Below are 20,601 nucleotides of genomic sequence, written 5' to 3'. Positions count from 1 at the left end.
ATATATACAGTCACCACTAGAGGGGGCTCCTCACATACAGATGTGTATATATACACAGTCACCACTAGAGGGGGCTCCTCACATACAGATGTGTATATATATATACAGTCACCTCTAGAGGGGGCTCCTCACATACAGATGTGTATATATACAGTCACCACTAGAGGGGGCTCCTCACATACAGATGTGTATATATATACAGTCACCACTAGAGGGGGCTCCTCACATACAGATGTGTATATATATACAGTCACCACTAGAGGGGGCTCCTCACATACAGATGTGTATATATATACAGTCACTACTAGAGGGGGCTCCTCACATACAGATGTGTATATATACAGTCACCACTAGAGGGGGCTCCTCACATACAGATGTGTGTATATATACAGTCCCCACTAGAGGGGGCTCCTCACATACAGATGTGTATATATACAGTCACCACTAGAGGGAGCTCCTCACATACAGATGTGTATATATACAGTCACCACAAGAGGGAGCTCCTCACATACAGATGTGTATATATACAGTCACCACTAGAGGGAGCTCCTCACATACAGATGTGTATATATACAGTCACCACTAGAGGGGGCTCCTCACATACAGATGTGTATATATACAGTCACCACTAGAGGGAGCTCCTCACATACAGATGTGTATATATACAGTCACCACTAGAGGGAGCTCCTCACATACAGATGTGTATATATACAGTCACCACTAGAGGGGGCTCCTCACATACAGATGTGTATATATACAGTCACCACTAGAGGGAGCTCCTCACATACAGATGTGTATATATACAGTCCCCACTAGACGGGGCTCCTCACATACAGATGTGTATATATACAGTCACCACTAGAGGGGGCTCCTCACATACAGATGTGTATATATACAGTCACCACTAGAGGGAGCTCCTCACATACAGATGTGTATATATATACAGTCACCACTAGAGGGAGCTCCTCACATACAGATGTGTATATATACAGTCACCACTAAAGGGCTCCTCACATACAGATGTGTATATATACAGTCACCACTAGAGGGAGCTCCTCACATACAGATGTGTATATATATATACAGTCACCAGTAGAGGGGGCTCCTCACATACAGATGTGTATATATACAGTCACCACTAGAGGGGGCTCCTCACATACAGATGTGTATATATACAGTCACCACTAGAGGGGGCTCCTCACATACAGATGTATCTATATACAGTCACTAGTAGAGGGGGCTCCTCACATACAGATGTGTATATATACAGTCACCACTAGAGGGGGCTACTCACATACTGATGTGTATATATATACAGTCACCACTAGAGGGGGCTCCTCATATACAGATTTATATATATACAGTCACCACTAGAGGGAGCTCCTCACATACAGATGTGTATATATACAGTCACCACTAGAGGGAGCTCCTCACATACAGATGTATATATATACAGTCACCACTAGAGGGAGCTCCTCACATACAGATGTGTATATATACTGTCACCACTAGAGGGAGCTCCTCACATACAGATGTGTATATATATATACAGTCACCACTAGAGGGGACTCCTCACATACAGATGTGTATATATACAGTCACCACTAGAGGGGGCTCCTCACATACAGATATGTATATACACAGTCACCACTAGAGGGGGCTCCTCACATACAGATGTGTATACTGTATATATATACACAGTCACCACTAGAGGGGGCTCCTCACATACAGATGTGTATATACACAGTCACCACTAGAGGGGGCTCCTCACATACAGATGTGTATATATACAGTCACCACTAGAGGGGGCTCCTCACATACAGATATGTATATACACAGTCACCACTAGAGGGGTCTCCTCACATACAGATATGTATATACACAGTCACCACTAGAGGGAGCTCCTCACATATAGATGTGTATATATATACAGTAACCACTAGAGGATCTCCTCACCTACAGATGTGTATATACAGTCACCACTAAAGGGAGCTCCTCACATAAAGATGTGTATATATATATATATATATATATATACAGTCACCACTAGAGGGGGCTCCTCACATACAGATGTGTATATATATACAGTCACCACTAGAGGGGGCTCCTCACATATAGATGTGTATATATACAGTCACCACTAGAGGATCTCTTCACCTACAGATGTGTATATACAGTCACCACTAGAGGGAGCTCCTCACATAAAGATGTGTATATATATACAGTCACCACTAGAGGGGGCTCCTCACATACAGATGTGTATATACACAGTCACCACTAGAGGGGGCTCCTCACATACAGATGTGTATATAGTCACCACTAGAGGGAGCTCCTCACATACAGATGTGTATATAAATATACAGTCACCACTAGAGGGGGCTCCTCACATACAGATGTGTATATATATACAGTCACCACTAGAGGGGGCTCCTCACATACAGATGTGAATATATACTCAGTCACCACTAGAGGGGGCTCCTCACATACAGATGTGTATATATATACAGTCACCACTAGAGGGAGCTCCTCACATACAGATGTGTATATAAATATACAGTCACCACTAGAGGGGGCTCCTCACATACAGATGTGTATATATATACAGTCACCACTAGAGGGGGCTCCTCACATACAGATGTGTATATATATACAGTCACCACTAGAGGGGGCTCCTCACATACAGATGTGTATATATACAGTCACCACTAGAGGGAGCTCCTCACATACAGATGTGTATATATACAGTCATCACTAGAGGGAGCTCCTAACATAGAGATGTGTATATATATACAGTCACCACTAGAGGGGGCTCCTCACATATAGATGTGTATATACACAGTCATCACTAGAGGGAGCTCCTAACATACAGATGTGTATATATATACAGTCACCACTAGAGGGGGCTCCTCACATACAGATGTGTATATATACAGTCACCACTAGAAGGAGCTCCTCACATACAGATGTGTATATATATACAGTCACCACTAGAGGGAGCTCCTCATATACAGATGTGTATATATATACAGTCACCACTAGAGGGGGCTCCTCACATACAGATGTGTATATATACTCAGTCACCACTAGAGGGAGCTCCTCACATACAGATGTGTATATATATACAGTCACCACTAGAGGGGGCTCCTCACATACAGATGTGTACATATACAGTCACCACTAGAGGGAGCTCCTCACATACAGATGTGTATATATACAGTCACCTCTAGAGGGGGCTCCTCACATACAGATGTGTATATACACAGTCATCACTAGAGGGAGCTCCTAACATACAGATGTGTATATATATGCAGTCACCACTAGAGGGGGCTCCTCACATACAGATGTGTATATATATACAGTCACCACTAGAGGGGGCTCCTCACATACAGATGTGTATATATACAGTCACCACTAGAAGGAGCTCCTCACATACAGATGTGTATATATATACAGTCACCAATAGAGGGAGCTCCTCACATACAGATGTGTATATATACAGTCACCACTAGAGGGGGCTCCTCACATACAGATATGTATATACACAGTCACCACTAGAGGGGGCTCCTCACATACAAATGTGTATCTATACAGTCACCACTAGAGGGAGTTCCTCACATACAGTTGTGTATGTATACAGTGACCACTAGAGGGGGCTCCTCACATACAGATGTGTATATATATACAGTCACCACTAGAGGGAGCTCCTCACATACAGATGTGTATATACACAGTCACCACTAGAGGGAGCTCCTCACATACAGATGTGTATACATATACAGTCACCGCTAGAGGGGGCTACTCACATACAGATGTGTATATATACAGTCACCACTAGAGGGAGCTCCTCACATACAGATGTGTATATATACAGTCACCACTAGGGGGAGCTCCTCACATACAGATATGTATATACACAGTCACCACTAGAAGGGGCTCCTCACATACAGATGTGTATCTATACAGTCACCACTAGAGGGAGCTCCTCACATATAGATGTGTATGTATACAGTCACCACTAGAGGGGGCTCCTCACATACAGATGTGTATATATACAGTCACCACTAGAGGGGGCTCCTCACATACAGATATGTATATACACAGTCACCACTAGAAGGGGCTCCTCACATACAGATGTGTATCTATACAGTCACCACTAGAGGGAGCTCCTCACATATAGATGTGTATGTATACAGTCACCACTAGAGGGGGCTCCTCACATATAGATGTGTATATATACAGTCACCACTAGAGGGAGCTCCTCACATAAAGATGTGTATATATATACAGTCACCACTAGAGGGGGCTCCTCACATACAGATGTGTATATACAGTCACCACTAGAGGGAGCTCCTCACATACAGATGTATATATATATATACAGTCACCACTAGAGGGGGCTCCTCACATACAGATGTGTATATATACAGTCACCTCTAGAGGGAGCTCCTCACATACAGATGTGTATATATATACAGTCACTACTAGAGGGGGCTCCTCACATACAGATGTGTATATATATATATATATATATATATATATACAGTCACCACAAGAGGGGGCTCCTCACATACAGATGTGTATATATACAGTCACCACTAGAGGGGGCTCCTCACATACAGATGTGTATATATATATATATATATATACAGTCACCACTAGAGGGGGCTCCTCACATACAGATGTGTATATATATACAGTCACCTCTAGAGGGGGCTCCTCACATACAGATGTGTATATATACAGTCACCACTAGAAGGGGCTCCTCACATACAGATGTGTATATATACAGTCACCACTAGAGGGGGCTCCTCACATACAGATGTGTATATACACAGTCACCACTAGAGGGAGCTCCTCACATACAGATGTGTATATAAATATACAGTCACCACTAGAGGGGGCTCCTCACATACAGATGTGTATATATATACAGTCACCACTAGAGGGGGCTCCTCACATACAGATGTGAATATATACTCAGTCACCACTAGAGGGGGCTCCTCACATACAGATGTGTATATATATATACAGTCACCACTAGAGGGAGCTCCTCACATACAGATGTGTATATAAATATACAGTCACCACTAGAGGGGGCTCCTCACATACAGATGTGTATATATATACAGTCACCACTAGAGGGGGCTCCTCACATACAGATGTGTATATATATACAGTCACCACTAGAGGGGGCTCCTCACATACAGATGTGTATATATATACAGTCACCACTAGAGGGGGCTCCTCACATACAGATGTGTATATATACACAGTCACCACTAGAGGGGGCTCCTCACATACAGATGTGTATATATATATACAGTCACCTCTAGAGGGGGCTCCTCACATACAGATGTGTATATATACAGTCACCACTAGAGGGGGCTCCTCACATACAGATGTGTATATATATACAGTCACCACTAGAGGGGGCTCCTCACATACAGATGTGTATATATATACAGTCACCACTAGAGGGGGCTCCTCACATACAGATGTGTATATATATACAGTCACTACTAGAGGGGGCTCCTCACATACAGATGTGTATATATACAGTCACCACTAGAGGGGGCTCCTCACATACAGATGTGTGTATATATACAGTCCCCACTAGAGGGGGCTCCTCACATACAGATGTGTATATATACAGTCACCACTAGAGGGAGCTCCTCACATACAGATGTGTATATATACAGTCACCACTAGAGGGAGCTCCTCACATACAGATGTGTATATATACAGTCACCACTAGAGGGAGCTCCTCACATACAGATGTGTATATATACAGTCACCACTAGAGGGGGCTCCTCACATACAGATGTGTATATATACAGTCACCACTAGAGGGAGCTCCTCACATACAGATGTGTATATATACAGTCACCACTAGAGGGAGCTCCTCACATACAGATGTGTATATATACAGTCACCACTAGAGGGGGCTCCTCACATACAGATGTGTATATATACAGTCACCACTAGAGGGAGCTCCTCACATACAGATGTGTATATATACAGTCCCCACTAGACGGGGCTCCTCACATACAGATGTGTATATATACAGTCACCACTAGAGGGGGCTCCTCACATACAGATGTGTATATATACAGTCACCACTAGAGGGAGCTCCTCACATACAGATGTGTATATATATACAGTCACCACTAGAGGGAGCTCCTCACATACAGATGTGTATATATACAGTCACCACTAGAGGGCTCCTCACATACAGATGTGTATATATACAGTCACCACTAGAGGGAGCTCCTCACATACAGATGTGTATATATATATACAGTCACCAGTAGAGGGGGCTCCTCACATACAGATGTGTATATATACAGTCACCACTAGAGGGGGCTCCTCACATACAGATGTGTATATATACAGTCACCACTAGAGGGGGCTCCTCACATACAGATGTATCTATATACAGTCACTAGTAGAGGGGGCTCCTCACATACAGATGTGTATATATACAGTCACCACTAGAGGGGGCTACTCACATACTGATGTGTATATATATACAGTCACCACTAGAGGGGGCTCCTCATATACAGATTTATATATATACAGTCACCACTAGAGGGAGCTCCTCACATACAGATGTGTATATATACAGTCACCACTAGAGGGAGCTCCTCACATACAGATGTATATATATACAGTCACCACTAGAGGGAGCTCCTCACATACAGATGTGTATATATACTGTCACCACTAGAGGGAGCTCCTCACATACAGATGTGTATATATATATACAGTCACCACTAGAGGGGACTCCTCACATACAGATGTGTATATATACAGTCACCACTAGAGGGGGCTCCTCACATACAGATATGTATATACACAGTCACCACTAGAGGGGGCTCCTCACATACAGATGTGTATACTGTATATATATACACAGTCACCACTAGAGGGGGCTCCTCACATACAGATGTGTATATACACAGTCACCACTAGAGGGGGCTCCTCACATACAGATGTGTATATATACAGTCACCACTAGAGGGGGCTCCTCACATACAGATATGTATATACACAGTCACCACTAGAGGGGTCTCCTCACATACAGATATGTATATACACAGTCACCACTAGAGGGAGCTCCTCACATATAGATGTGTATATATATATACAGTAACCACTAGAGGATCTCCTCACCTACAGATGTGTATATACAGTCACCACTAAAGGGAGCTCCTCACATAAAGATGTGTATATATATATATATATATATATATATATACAGTCACCACTAGAGGGGGCTCCTCACATACAGATGTGTATATATATACAGTCACCACTAGAGGGGGCTCCTCACATATAGATGTGTATATATACAGTCACCACTAGAGGATCTCTTCACCTACAGATGTGTATATACAGTCACCACTAGAGGGAGCTCCTCACATAAAGATGTGTATATATATACAGTCACCACTAGAGGGGGCTCCTCACATACAGATGTGTATATACACAGTCACCACTAGAGGGGGCTCCTCACATACAGATGTGTATATAGTCACCACTAGAGGGAGCTCCTCACATACAGATGTGTATATAAATATACAGTCACCACTAGAGGGGGCTCCTCACATACAGATGTGTATATATATACAGTCACCACTAGAGGGGGCTCCTCACATACAGATGTGAATATATACTCAGTCACCACTAGAGGGGGCTCCTCACATACAGATGTGTATATATATACAGTCACCACTAGAGGGAGCTCCTCACATACAGATGTGTATATAAATATACAGTCACCACTAGAGGGGGCTCCTCACATACAGATGTGTATATATATACAGTCACCACTAGAGGGGGCTCCTCACATACAGATGTGTATATATATACAGTCACCACTAGAGGGGGCTCCTCACATACAGATGTGTATATATACAGTCACCACTAGAGGGAGCTCCTCACATACAGATGTGTATATATACAGTCATCACTAGAGGGAGCTCCTAACATAGAGATGTGTATATATATACAGTCACCACTAGAGGGGGCTCCTCACATATAGATGTGTATATACACAGTCATCACTAGAGGGAGCTCCTAACATACAGATGTGTATATATATACAGTCACCACTAGAGGGGGCTCCTCACATACAGATGTGTATATATACAGTCACCACTAGAAGGAGCTCCTCACATACAGATGTGTATATATATACAGTCACCACTAGAGGGAGCTCCTCACATACAGATGTGTATATATATACAGTCACCACTAGAGGGGGCTCCTCACATACAGATGTGTATATATACTCAGTCACCACTAGAGGGAGCTCCTCACATACAGATGTGTATATATATACAGTCACCACTAGAGGGGGCTCCTCACATACAGATGTGTACATATACAGTCACCACTAGAGGGAGCTCCTCACATACAGATGTGTATATATACAGTCACCTCTAGAGGGGGCTCCTCACATACAGATGTGTATATACACAGTCATCACTAGAGGGAGCTCCTAACATACAGATGTGTATATATATGCAGTCACCACTAGAGGGGGCTCCTCACATACAGATGTGTATATATATACAGTCACCACTAGAGGGGGCTCCTCACATACAGATGTGTATATATACAGTCACCACTAGAAGGAGCTCCTCACATACAGATGTGTATATATATACAGTCACCAATAGAGGGAGCTCCTCACATACAGATGTGTATATATACAGTCACCACTAGAGGGGGCTCCTCACATACAGATATGTATATACACAGTCACCACTAGAGGGGGCTCCTCACATACAAATGTGTATCTATACAGTCACCACTAGAGGGAGTTCCTCACATACAGTTGTGTATGTATACAGTGACCACTAGAGGGGGCTCCTCACATACAGATGTGTATATATATACAGTCACCACTAGAGGGAGCTCCTCACATACAGATGTGTATATACACAGTCACCACTAGAGGGAGCTCCTCACATACAGATGTGTATACATATACAGTCACCGCTAGAGGGGGCTACTCACATACAGATGTGTATATATACAGTCACCACTAGAGGGAGCTCCTCACATACAGATGTGTATATATACAGTCACCACTAGGGGGAGCTCCTCACATACAGATATGTATATACACAGTCACCACTAGAAGGGGCTCCTCACATACAGATGTGTATCTATACAGTCACCACTAGAGGGAGCTCCTCACATATAGATGTGTATGTATACAGTCACCACTAGAGGGGGCTCCTCACATACAGATGTGTATATATACAGTCACCACTAGAGGGGGCTCCTCACATACAGATATGTATATACACAGTCACCACTAGAAGGGGCTCCTCACATACAGATGTGTATCTATACAGTCACCACTAGAGGGAGCTCCTCACATATAGATGTGTATGTATACAGTCACCACTAGAGGGGGCTCCTCACATATAGATGTGTATATATACAGTCACCACTAGAGGGAGCTCCTCACATAAAGATGTGTATATATATACAGTCACCACTAGAGGGGGCTCCTCACATACAGATGTGTATATACAGTCACCACTAGAGGGAGCTCCTCACATACAGATGTATATATATATATACAGTCACCACTAGAGGGGGCTCCTCACATACAGATGTGTATATATACAGTCACCTCTAGAGGGAGCTCCTCACATACAGATGTGTATATATATACAGTCACTACTAGAGGGGGCTCCTCACATACAGATGTGTATATATATATATATATATATATATATACAGTCACCACAAGAGGGGGCTCCTCACATACAGATGTGTATATATACAGTCACCACTAGAGGGGGCTCCTCACATACAGATGTGTATATATATATATATATATATATATATATATACAGTCACCACTAGAGGGGGCTCCTCACATACAGATGTGTATATATATACAGTCACCTCTAGAGGGGGCTCCTCACATACAGATGTGTATATATACAGTCACCACTAGAAGGGGCTCCTCACATACAGATGTGTATATATACAGTCACCACTAGAGGGGGCTCCTCACATACAGATGTGTATATACACAGTCACCACTAGAGGGAGCTCCTCACATACAGATGTGTATATAAATATACAGTCACCACTAGAGGGGGCTCCTCACATACAGATGTGTATATATATACAGTCACCACTAGAGGGGGCTCCTCACATACAGATGTGAATATATACTCAGTCACCACTAGAGGGGGCTCCTCACATACAGATGTGTATATATATATACAGTCACCACTAGAGGGAGCTCCTCACATACAGATGTGTATATAAATATACAGTCACCACTAGAGGGGGCTCCTCACATACAGATGTGTATATATATACAGTCACCACTAGAGGGGGCTCCTCACATACAGATGTGTATATATATACAGTCACCACTAGAGGGGGCTCCTCACATACAGATGTGTATATATACAGTCACCACTAGAGGGAGCTCCTCACATACAGATGTGTATATATACAGTCATCACTAGAGGGAGCTCCTAACATAGAGATGTGTATATATATACAGTCACCACTAGAGGGGGCTCCTCACATATAGATGTGTATATACACAGTCATCACTAGAGGGAGCTCCTAACATACAGATGTGTATATATATACAGTCACCACTAGAGGGGGCTCCTCACATACAGATGTGTATATATACAGTCACCACTAGAAGGAGCTCCTCACATACAGATGTGTATATATATACAGTCACCACTAGAGGGAGCTCCTCACATACAGATGTGTATATATATACAGTCACCACTAGAGGGGGCTCCTCACATACAGATGTGTATATATACTCAGTCACCACTAGAGGGAGCTCCTCACATACAGATGTGTATATATATACAGTCACCACTAGAGGGGGCTCCTCACATACAGATGTGTACATATACAGTCACCACTAGAGGGAGCTCCTCACATACAGATGTGTATATATACAGTCACCACTAGAAGGAGCTCCTCACATACAGATGTGTATATATATACAGTCACCACTAGAGGGAGCTCCTCACATACAGATGTGTATATATACAGTCACCACTAGAGGAGGCTCCTCACATACAGATATGTATATACACAGTCACCACTAGAGGGGGCTCCTCACATACAAATGTGTATCTATACAGTCACCACTAGAGGGAGTTCCTCACATACAGTTGTGTATGTATACAGTGACCACTAGAGGGGGCTCCTCACATACAGATGTGTGTATATATACAGTCACCACTAGAGGGAGCTCCTCACATACAGATGTGTATATACACAGTCACCACTAGAGGGAGCTCCTCACATACAGATGTGTATACATATACAGTCACCGCTAGAGGGGGCTACTCACATACAGATGTGTATATATACAGTCACCACTAGAGGGAGCTCCTCACATACAGATGTGTATATATACAGTCACCACTAGGGGGAGCTCCTCACATACAGATATGTATATACACAGTCACCACTAGAAGGGGCTCCTCACATACAGATGTGTATCTATACAGTCACCACTAGAGGGAGCTCCTCACATATAGATGTGTATGTATACAGTCACCACTAGAGGGGGCTCCTCACATACAGATGTGTATATATACAGTCACCACTAGAGGGGGCTCCTCACATACAGATATGTATATACACAGTCACCACTAGAAGGGGCTCCTCACATACAGATGTGTATCTATACAGTCACCACTAGAGGGAGCTCCTCACATATAGATGTGTATGTATACAGTCACCACTAGAGGGGGCTCCTCACATACAGATGTGTATATATACAGTCACCACTAGAGGGGGCTCCTCACATACAGATATGTATATACACAGTCACCACTAGAAGGGGCTCCTCACATACAGATGTGTATCTATACAGTCACCACTAGAGGGAGCTCCTCACATATAGATGTGTATGTATACAGTCACCACTAGAGGGGGCTCCTCACATCATATAGATGTGTATATATACAGTCACCACTAGAGGGAGCTCCTCACATAAAGATGTGTATATATATACAGTCACCACTAGAGGGGGCTCCTCACATACAGATGTGTATATACAGTCACCACTAGAGGGAGCTCCTCACATACAGATGTGTATATATATATATACAGTCACCACTAGAGGGGGCTCCTCACATACAGATGTGTATATATACAGTCACCTCTAGAGGGAGCTCCTCACATACAGATGTGTATATATATACAGTCACTACTAGAGGGGGCTCCTCACATACAGATGTGTATATATATATATATATATATATACAGTCACCACAAGAGGGGGCTCCTCACATACAGATGTGTATATATACAGTCACCACTAGAGGGGGCTCCTCACATACAGATGTGTATATATATATATATATATATATATATATACAGTCACCACTAGAGGGGGCTCCTCACATACAGATGTGTATATATATACAGTCACCTCTAGAGGGGGCTCCTCACATACAGATGTGTATATATACAGTCACCACTAGAGGGGGCTCCTCACATACAGATGTGTATATATACAGTCACCACTAGAGGGGGCTCCTCACATACAGATGTGTATATACACAGTCACCACTAGAGGGAGCTCCTCACATACAGATGTGTATATACACAGTCACCACTAGAGGGAGCTCCTCACATACAGATGTGTATATATACAGTCACCACTAGAGGGGGCTCCTCACATACAGATGTATATATACACAGTCACCACTAGAGGGAGCTCCTCACATACAGATGTATATATACAGTCACCACTAAAGGGGGCTCCTCACATACAGATGTGTATCTATACAGTCACCACTAGAGGGGGCTCCTCACATACAGATGTGTATATACACAGTCACCACTAGAGGGGTCTCCTCACATACAGATGTGTATATATACAGTCACCACTAGAGGGGTCTCCTCACATACAGATGTGTATATACACAGTCACCACTAGAGGGAGCTCCTCACATACAGATGTGTATATATACAGTCACCACTAGAGGGGGCTCCTCACATACAGATGTATATATACACAGTCACCACCAGAGGAAGCTCCTCACATACAGATGTATATATACAGTCACCACTAAAGGGGGCTCCTCACATACAGATGTGTATCTATACAGTCACCACTAGAGGGGGCTCCTCACATATAGATGTGTATATATACAGTCACCACTAGAGGGGGCTCCTCACATACAGATGTGTATATATACAGTCACCACTAGAGGGGGCTCCTCACATACAGATGTGTATATATACAGTCACCACTAGAGGGGGCTCCTCACATACAGATGTGTATATATACAGTCACCACTAGAGGGGTTCCTCACATACAGATGTATCTATATACAGTCATTAGTAGAGAGGGCTCCTCACATACAGATATGTATATATACAGTCACCACTAGAGGGAGCTCCTCACATACAGATGTGTATATATATATATATACAGTCACCACTAGAGGGGGCTCCTCACATACAGATGTGTATATATACAGTCACCACTAGAGGGGGCACCTCACATACAGATGTATCTATATACAGTCACGACTAGAGGGGGCTCCTCTCATACAGATGTGTGTATATATACAGTCACCCTTAGAGGGAGCTCCTCACATACAGATGTGTATATATATACAGTCACCACTAGAGGGAGCTCCTCACATACAGATGTGTATATGTACAGTCACCACTAGAGGGAGCTCCTCACATACAGATGTGTATATATATATACAGTCACCACTAGAGGGGGCTCCTCACATACTGATGTATATATATACAGTCACCACTAGAGGGAGCTCCTCACATACAGATGTGTATATATACAGTCACCACTAGAGGGAGCTCCTCACATACAGATGTGTATATATATATATACAGTCACCACTAGAGGAGGCTCCTCACATACAGATGTGTATATATACAGTCACCACTAGAGGGGGCTCCTCGCATACAGATGTGTATATATACAGTCACCACTAGAGGGAGCTCCTCACATACAGATGTATATATATACAGTCACCACTAGAGGGAGCTCCTCACATACAGATGTGTATATATACAGTCACCACTAGAGGGAGCTCCTCACATACAGATGTGTATGTATATACAGTCACCACTAGAGGGGGCTCCTCACATACAGATGTATATATATACAGTCACCACTAGAGGGGGTTCCTCACATACAGATATGTATATACACAGTCACCACTAGAGGGAGCTCCTCACATACAGATGTATATATATACAGTCACCACTAGAGGGAGCTCCTCACATACAGATGTGTATATATACAGTCACCACTAGAGGGAGCTCCTCACATACAGATGTATATATATACAGTCACCACTAGAGGGAGCTCCTCACATACAGATGTGTATATATACAGTCACCACTAGAGGGGGCTCCTCACATACTGATGTGTATATATATACAGTCACCACTAGAGGGGGCTCCTCACATACAGATGTATATATATACAGTCACCACTAGAGGGAGCTCCTCACATACAGATGTGTATATATACAGTCACCACTAGAGGGAGCTCCTCACATACAGATGTGTATATATATATATACAGTCACCACTAGAGGGGGCTCCTCACATACATATGTGTATATATACAGTCACCACTAGAGGGGGCTCCTCACATACAGACGTGTATATATACAGTCACCACTTGAGGGAGCTCCTCACATACAGATGTGTATATATACAGTCACCACTAGAGGGGGCTCCTCGCATACAGATGTGTATATCTACAGTCACCACTAGAGGGAGCTCCTCACATACAGATGTGTATATATACAGTCACCACTAGAGGGGGCTGCTCACATACAGATGTGTATATATACAGTCACCCCTAGAGGAAGCTCCTCACATACAGATGTGTATATATACAGTCACCACTAGAGGGGGCTCCTCGCATACAGATGTGTATATCTACAGTCACCACTAGAGGGAGCTCCTCACATACAGATGTGTATATATACAGTCACCACTAGAGGGGGCTGCTCACATACAGATGTGTATATATACAGTCACCACTAGAGGGGGCTCCTCACATACAAATGTGTATATATACAGTCACCACTAGAGGGAGCGCCTCATATACAGATGTGTATATATACAGTCACCACTAGAGGGGGCTCCTCACATACAGATGTGTATATACAGTCACCACTAGAGGGGGCTCCTCACTTACAGATTTGTATATATACGGTCACCACTAGAGGGGGCTCCTCACATACAGATGTGTATATATACAGTCACCACTAGAGGGGGCTCCTCACATACAGATATGTATATACACAGTCACCACTAGAGGGGTCTCCTCACATACAGATATGTATATACACAGTCACCACTAGAGGGGGCTCCTCACATACAGATGTGTATATACACAGTCACCACTAGAGGGGGCTCCTCACATACAGATGTGTATATATACAGTCACCACTAGAGGGGGCTCCTCACATACAGATATGTATATACACAGTCACCACTAGAGGGGGCTCCTCACATACAGATATGTATATACACAGTCACCACTAGAGGGAGCTCCTCACATATAGATGTGTATATATATACAGTAACCACTAGAGGGGGCTCCTCACATACAGATGTGTATATATACAGTCACCACTAGAGGGGGCTCCTCACATACAGATATGTATATACACAGTCACCACTAGAGGGGTCTCCTCACATACAGATATGTATATACACAGTCACCACTAGAGGGGGCTCCTCACATACAGATGTGTATATACACAGTCACCACTAGAGGGGGCTCCTCACATACAGATGTGTATATATACAGTCACCACTAGAGGGGGCTCCTCACATACAGATATGTATATACACAGTCACCACTAGAGGGGTCTCCTCACATACAGATATGTATATACACAGTCACCACTAGAGGGGGCTCCTCACATACAGATGTGTATATACACAGTCACCACTAGAGGGGGCTCCTCACATACAGATGTGTATATATACAGTCACCACTAGAGGGGGCTCCTCACATACAGATATGTATATACACAGTCACCACTAGAGGGGGCTCCTCACATACAGATATGTATATACACAGTCACCACTAGAGGGAGCTCCTCACATATAGATGTGTATATATATATATACAGTCACCACTAGAGGGGGCTCCTCACATATAGATGTGTATATATACAGTCACCACTAGAGGATCTCCTCACCTACAGATGTGTATATACAGTCACCACTAGAGGGAGCTCCTCACATAAAGATGTGTATATATATATATATATATATACAGTCACCACTAGAGGGGGCTCCTCACATACAGATGTGTATATATACAGTCACCACTAGAGGATCTCCTCACATATAGATGTGTATATATACAGTCACCACTAGAGGATCTCCTCACCTACAGATGTGTATATACAGTCACCACTAGAGGGAGCTCCTCACATAAAGATGTGTATATATATACAGTCACCACTAGAGGGGGCTCCTCATATACAGATGTGTATATATATACAGTCACCACTAGAGGGGGCTCCTCACATATAGATGTGTATATACACAGTCACCACTAGAGGGGGCTCCTCACATACAGATGTGTATATAGTCACCACTAGAGGGAGCTCCTCACATACAGATGTGTATATAAATATACAGTCACCACTAGAGGGGGCTCCTCACATACAGATGTGTATATATATACAGTCACCACTAGAGGGGGCTCTTCACATACAGATGTGTATATATACAGTCACCACTAGAGGGGTGTCCTCACATACAGATGTGTATATATATACAGTCACCTCTAGAGGGGGCTCCTCACTTACAGATGTGTATATACACAGTCATCACTAGAGGGAGCTCCTAACATACAGATGTGTATATATATATATATATACAGTCACCACTAGAGGGGGCTCCTCACATACAGATGTGTATATATACAGTCACCATTAGAGGGAGCTCCTCACATACAGATGTATGTATATATATATATATATAGTCACCACTAGAGGGGGCTCCTCACATACAGATGTGTATATATATACAGTCACCTCTAGAGGGGGCTCCTCACATACAGATGTGTATATACACAGTCATCACTAGAGGGAGCTCCTAACATACAGATGTGTATATATATATATACAGTCACCACTAGAGGGGGCTCCTCACATACAGATGTGTATATATACAGTCACCACTAGAGGGGGCTCCTCACATACAGATGTGTATATATATACAGTCACCACTAGAGGGGGCTCCTCACATACAGATGTGTATATATATATATATATACAGTCACCACTAGAGGGGGCTCCTCACATACAAATGTGTATCTATACAGTCACCACTAGAGGGAGTTCCTCACATACAGATGTGTATATATACAGTGACCACTAGAGGGGGCTCCTCACATACAGGTGTGTATATATATACAGTCACCACTAGAGGGGGCTCCTCACATACAGATGTGTATATATACAGTCACCACTAGAGGGAGCTCCTCACATACAGATGTGTATATATACAGTCACCACTAGAGGGAGCTCCTCACATATAGATGTGTATATATATACAGTCACCACTAGAGGGGGCTCCTCACATACAGATGTGTATATATACAGTCACCACTAGAGGGAGCTCCTCACATACAGATGTGTATATATACAGTCACCACTAGAGGGAGCTCCTCACATACAGATGTGTACATATACTGTCACCACTAGAGGGAGCTCCTCACATACAGATGTGTATAAATACAGTCACCACTAGAGGGGGCTCCTCACATACAGATGTGTATATATACAGTCACCACTAGAGGGAGCTCCTCACATACAGATGTGTATATACACAGTCACCACTATAGGGAGCTCCTCACATACAGATATGTATATACACAGTCACCACTAGAGGGGGCTCCTCACATACAGATGTGTATATACACAGTCACCACTAGAAGGGGCTCCTCACATACATATGTGTATCTATATAGTCACCACTAGAGGGAGCTCCTCACATATAGATGTGTATGTATACAGTCACCACTAGAGGGGGCTCCTCACATATAGATGTGTATATATACAGTCACCACTAGAGGATCTCCTCACCTACAGATGTGTATATACAGTCACCACTAGAGGGAGCTCCTCACATAAAGATGTGTATATATATACAGTCACCACTAGAGGGGGCTCCTCACATACAGATGTGTATATATATACAGTCACCACTAGAGGGGGCTCCTCACATATAGATGTGTATATACAGTCACCACTAGAGGGAGCTCCTCACATACAGATGTGTATATATATACAGTCACCACTAGAGGGGGCTCCTCACATACAGATGTGTATATATATACAGTCACTACTAGAGGGGGCTCCTCACATACAGATGTATATATATACAGTCACCACTAGAGGGAGCTCCTCACATACAGATGTGTATATATATATATACAGTCACCACTAGAGGGGGCTCCTCACATACAGATGTGTATATATATATACAGTCACCACTAGAGGGGGCTCCTCACATACAGATGTGTATATATACACAGTCACCACTAGAGGGGGCTCCTCACATACAGATGTGTATATATATACAGTCACCTCTAGAGGGGGCTCCTCACATAGAGATGTGTATATATACAGTCACCACTAGAGGGGGCTCCTCACATACAGATATGTATATACACAGTCACCACTAAAGGGAGCTCCTCACATACAGATGTGTATATATACACAGTCACCACTAGAGGGGGCTCCTCACATACAGATGTGTATATATATACAGTCACCACTAGAGGGGGCTCCTCACATACAGATGTGTATATATACAGTCCCCACTAAAGGGAGCTCCTCACATACAGATATGTATATACACAGTCACCACTAAAGGGAGCTCCTCACATACAGATGTGTATATACACAGTCACCACTAAAGGGAGCTCCTCACATACAGATATGTATATACACAGTCACCACTAGAGGGGGCTCCTCACATACAGATGTGTATATATACACTGTCACCACTAGAGGGGGCTCCTCACATACAGATGTGTATATATACAGTCACCACTAAAGGGAGCTCCTCACATACAGATGTGTATATATACATAGTCACCTCTAGAGGGGGCTCCTCACATACAGATGTGTATATATATACAGTCACCACTAGAGGGAGCTCCTCACATACAGATGTGTATATATATATATACAGTCACTACTAGAGGGGGCTCCTCACATACAGATATGTATATACACAGTCACCACTAAAGGGGGCTCCTCACATACAGATGTGTATATATATACAGTCACCTCTAGAGGGGGCTCCTCACATACAGATGTGTATATATACAGTCACCACTAGAGGGGGCTCAGAACATACAGATGTGTATATATACACAGTCACCACTAGAGGGGGCTCCTCACATACAGATGTGTATATATATACAGTCACCTCTAGAGGGGGCTCCTCACATACAGATGTGTATATATACAGTCACCACTAGAGGGGGCTCAGAACATACAGATGTGTATATATATACAGTCACCACTAGAGGGGGCTCCTCACATACAGATGTGTATATATATACAGTCACCACTAGAGGGGGCTCCTCACATACAGATGTGTATATATATACAGTCACTACTAGAGGGGGCTCCTCACATACAGATGTGTGTATATATGCAGTCACCACTAGAGGGGGCTCCTCACATACAGATGTGTGTATATATACAGTCACCACTAAAGGGAGCTCCTCACATACAGATGTGTATATATATACAGTCACCACTAGAGGGAGCTCCTCACATACAGATGTGTATATATACAGTCACCACTAGAGGGCTCCTCACATACAGATGTGTATATATACAGTCACCACTAGAGGGAGCTCCTCACATACAGATGTGTATATATATATACAGTCACCAGTAGAGGGGGCTCCTCACATACAGATGTGTATATACACAGTCACCACAAGAGGGAGCTCCTCACATACAGATGTGTATATACACAGTCACCACTAGAGGGGGTTCCTCACATACAGATATGTATATACACAGTCACCACTAAAGGGGTCTCCTCACATACAGATATGTATATACAAAGTCACCACTAGAGGGGGCTCCTCACATACAGATGTGTATATACACAGTCACCACTAGAGGGGGCTCCTCACATACAGATGTGTTTATATACAGTCACCACTAGAGGGGGCTCCTCACATACAGATGTGTATATATACAGTCACCACTAGAGGGGGCTCCTCACATACAGATGTGTATATATACAGTCACCACTAGAGGGGGCTCCTCACATACAGATGTGTATATATACAGTCACCACTAGAGGGGGCTCCTCACATACAGATGTATCTATATACAGTCACCACTAGAGGGGGCTCCTCACATACAGATGTGTATATATACAGTCACCACTAGAGGGGGCTCCTCACATACTGATGTGTATATATATACAGTCACCACTAGAGGGGGCTCCTCACATACAGATGTATATATATACAGTCACCACTAGAGGGAGCTCCTCACATACAGATGTATATATATA

The 20,601-nt window shown here is 43.3% G+C and overlaps 1 protein-coding gene across 1 annotated transcript in view; it reads right to left on the bottom strand.

Annotated features, from left to right (window-relative positions):
* TRIM54 (tripartite motif containing 54) overlaps positions 1-20,601 on the bottom strand; it is a 92,935-nt gene that overhangs the window by 15,322 nt on the left and 57,012 nt on the right. The gene's annotated exons all lie outside the window — the stretch shown is intronic.

The sequence above is a fragment of the Dendrobates tinctorius genome, unplaced genomic scaffold (genome assembly GCF_039654945.1).
Source record: "Dendrobates tinctorius isolate UK_male_01 unplaced genomic scaffold, ASM3965494v1 ptg000251l, whole genome shotgun sequence".
Lineage (NCBI taxonomy): Eukaryota > Metazoa > Chordata > Amphibia > Anura > Dendrobatidae > Dendrobates > Dendrobates tinctorius.
This window is presented reverse-complemented; position numbering and strand designations above follow the sequence as displayed.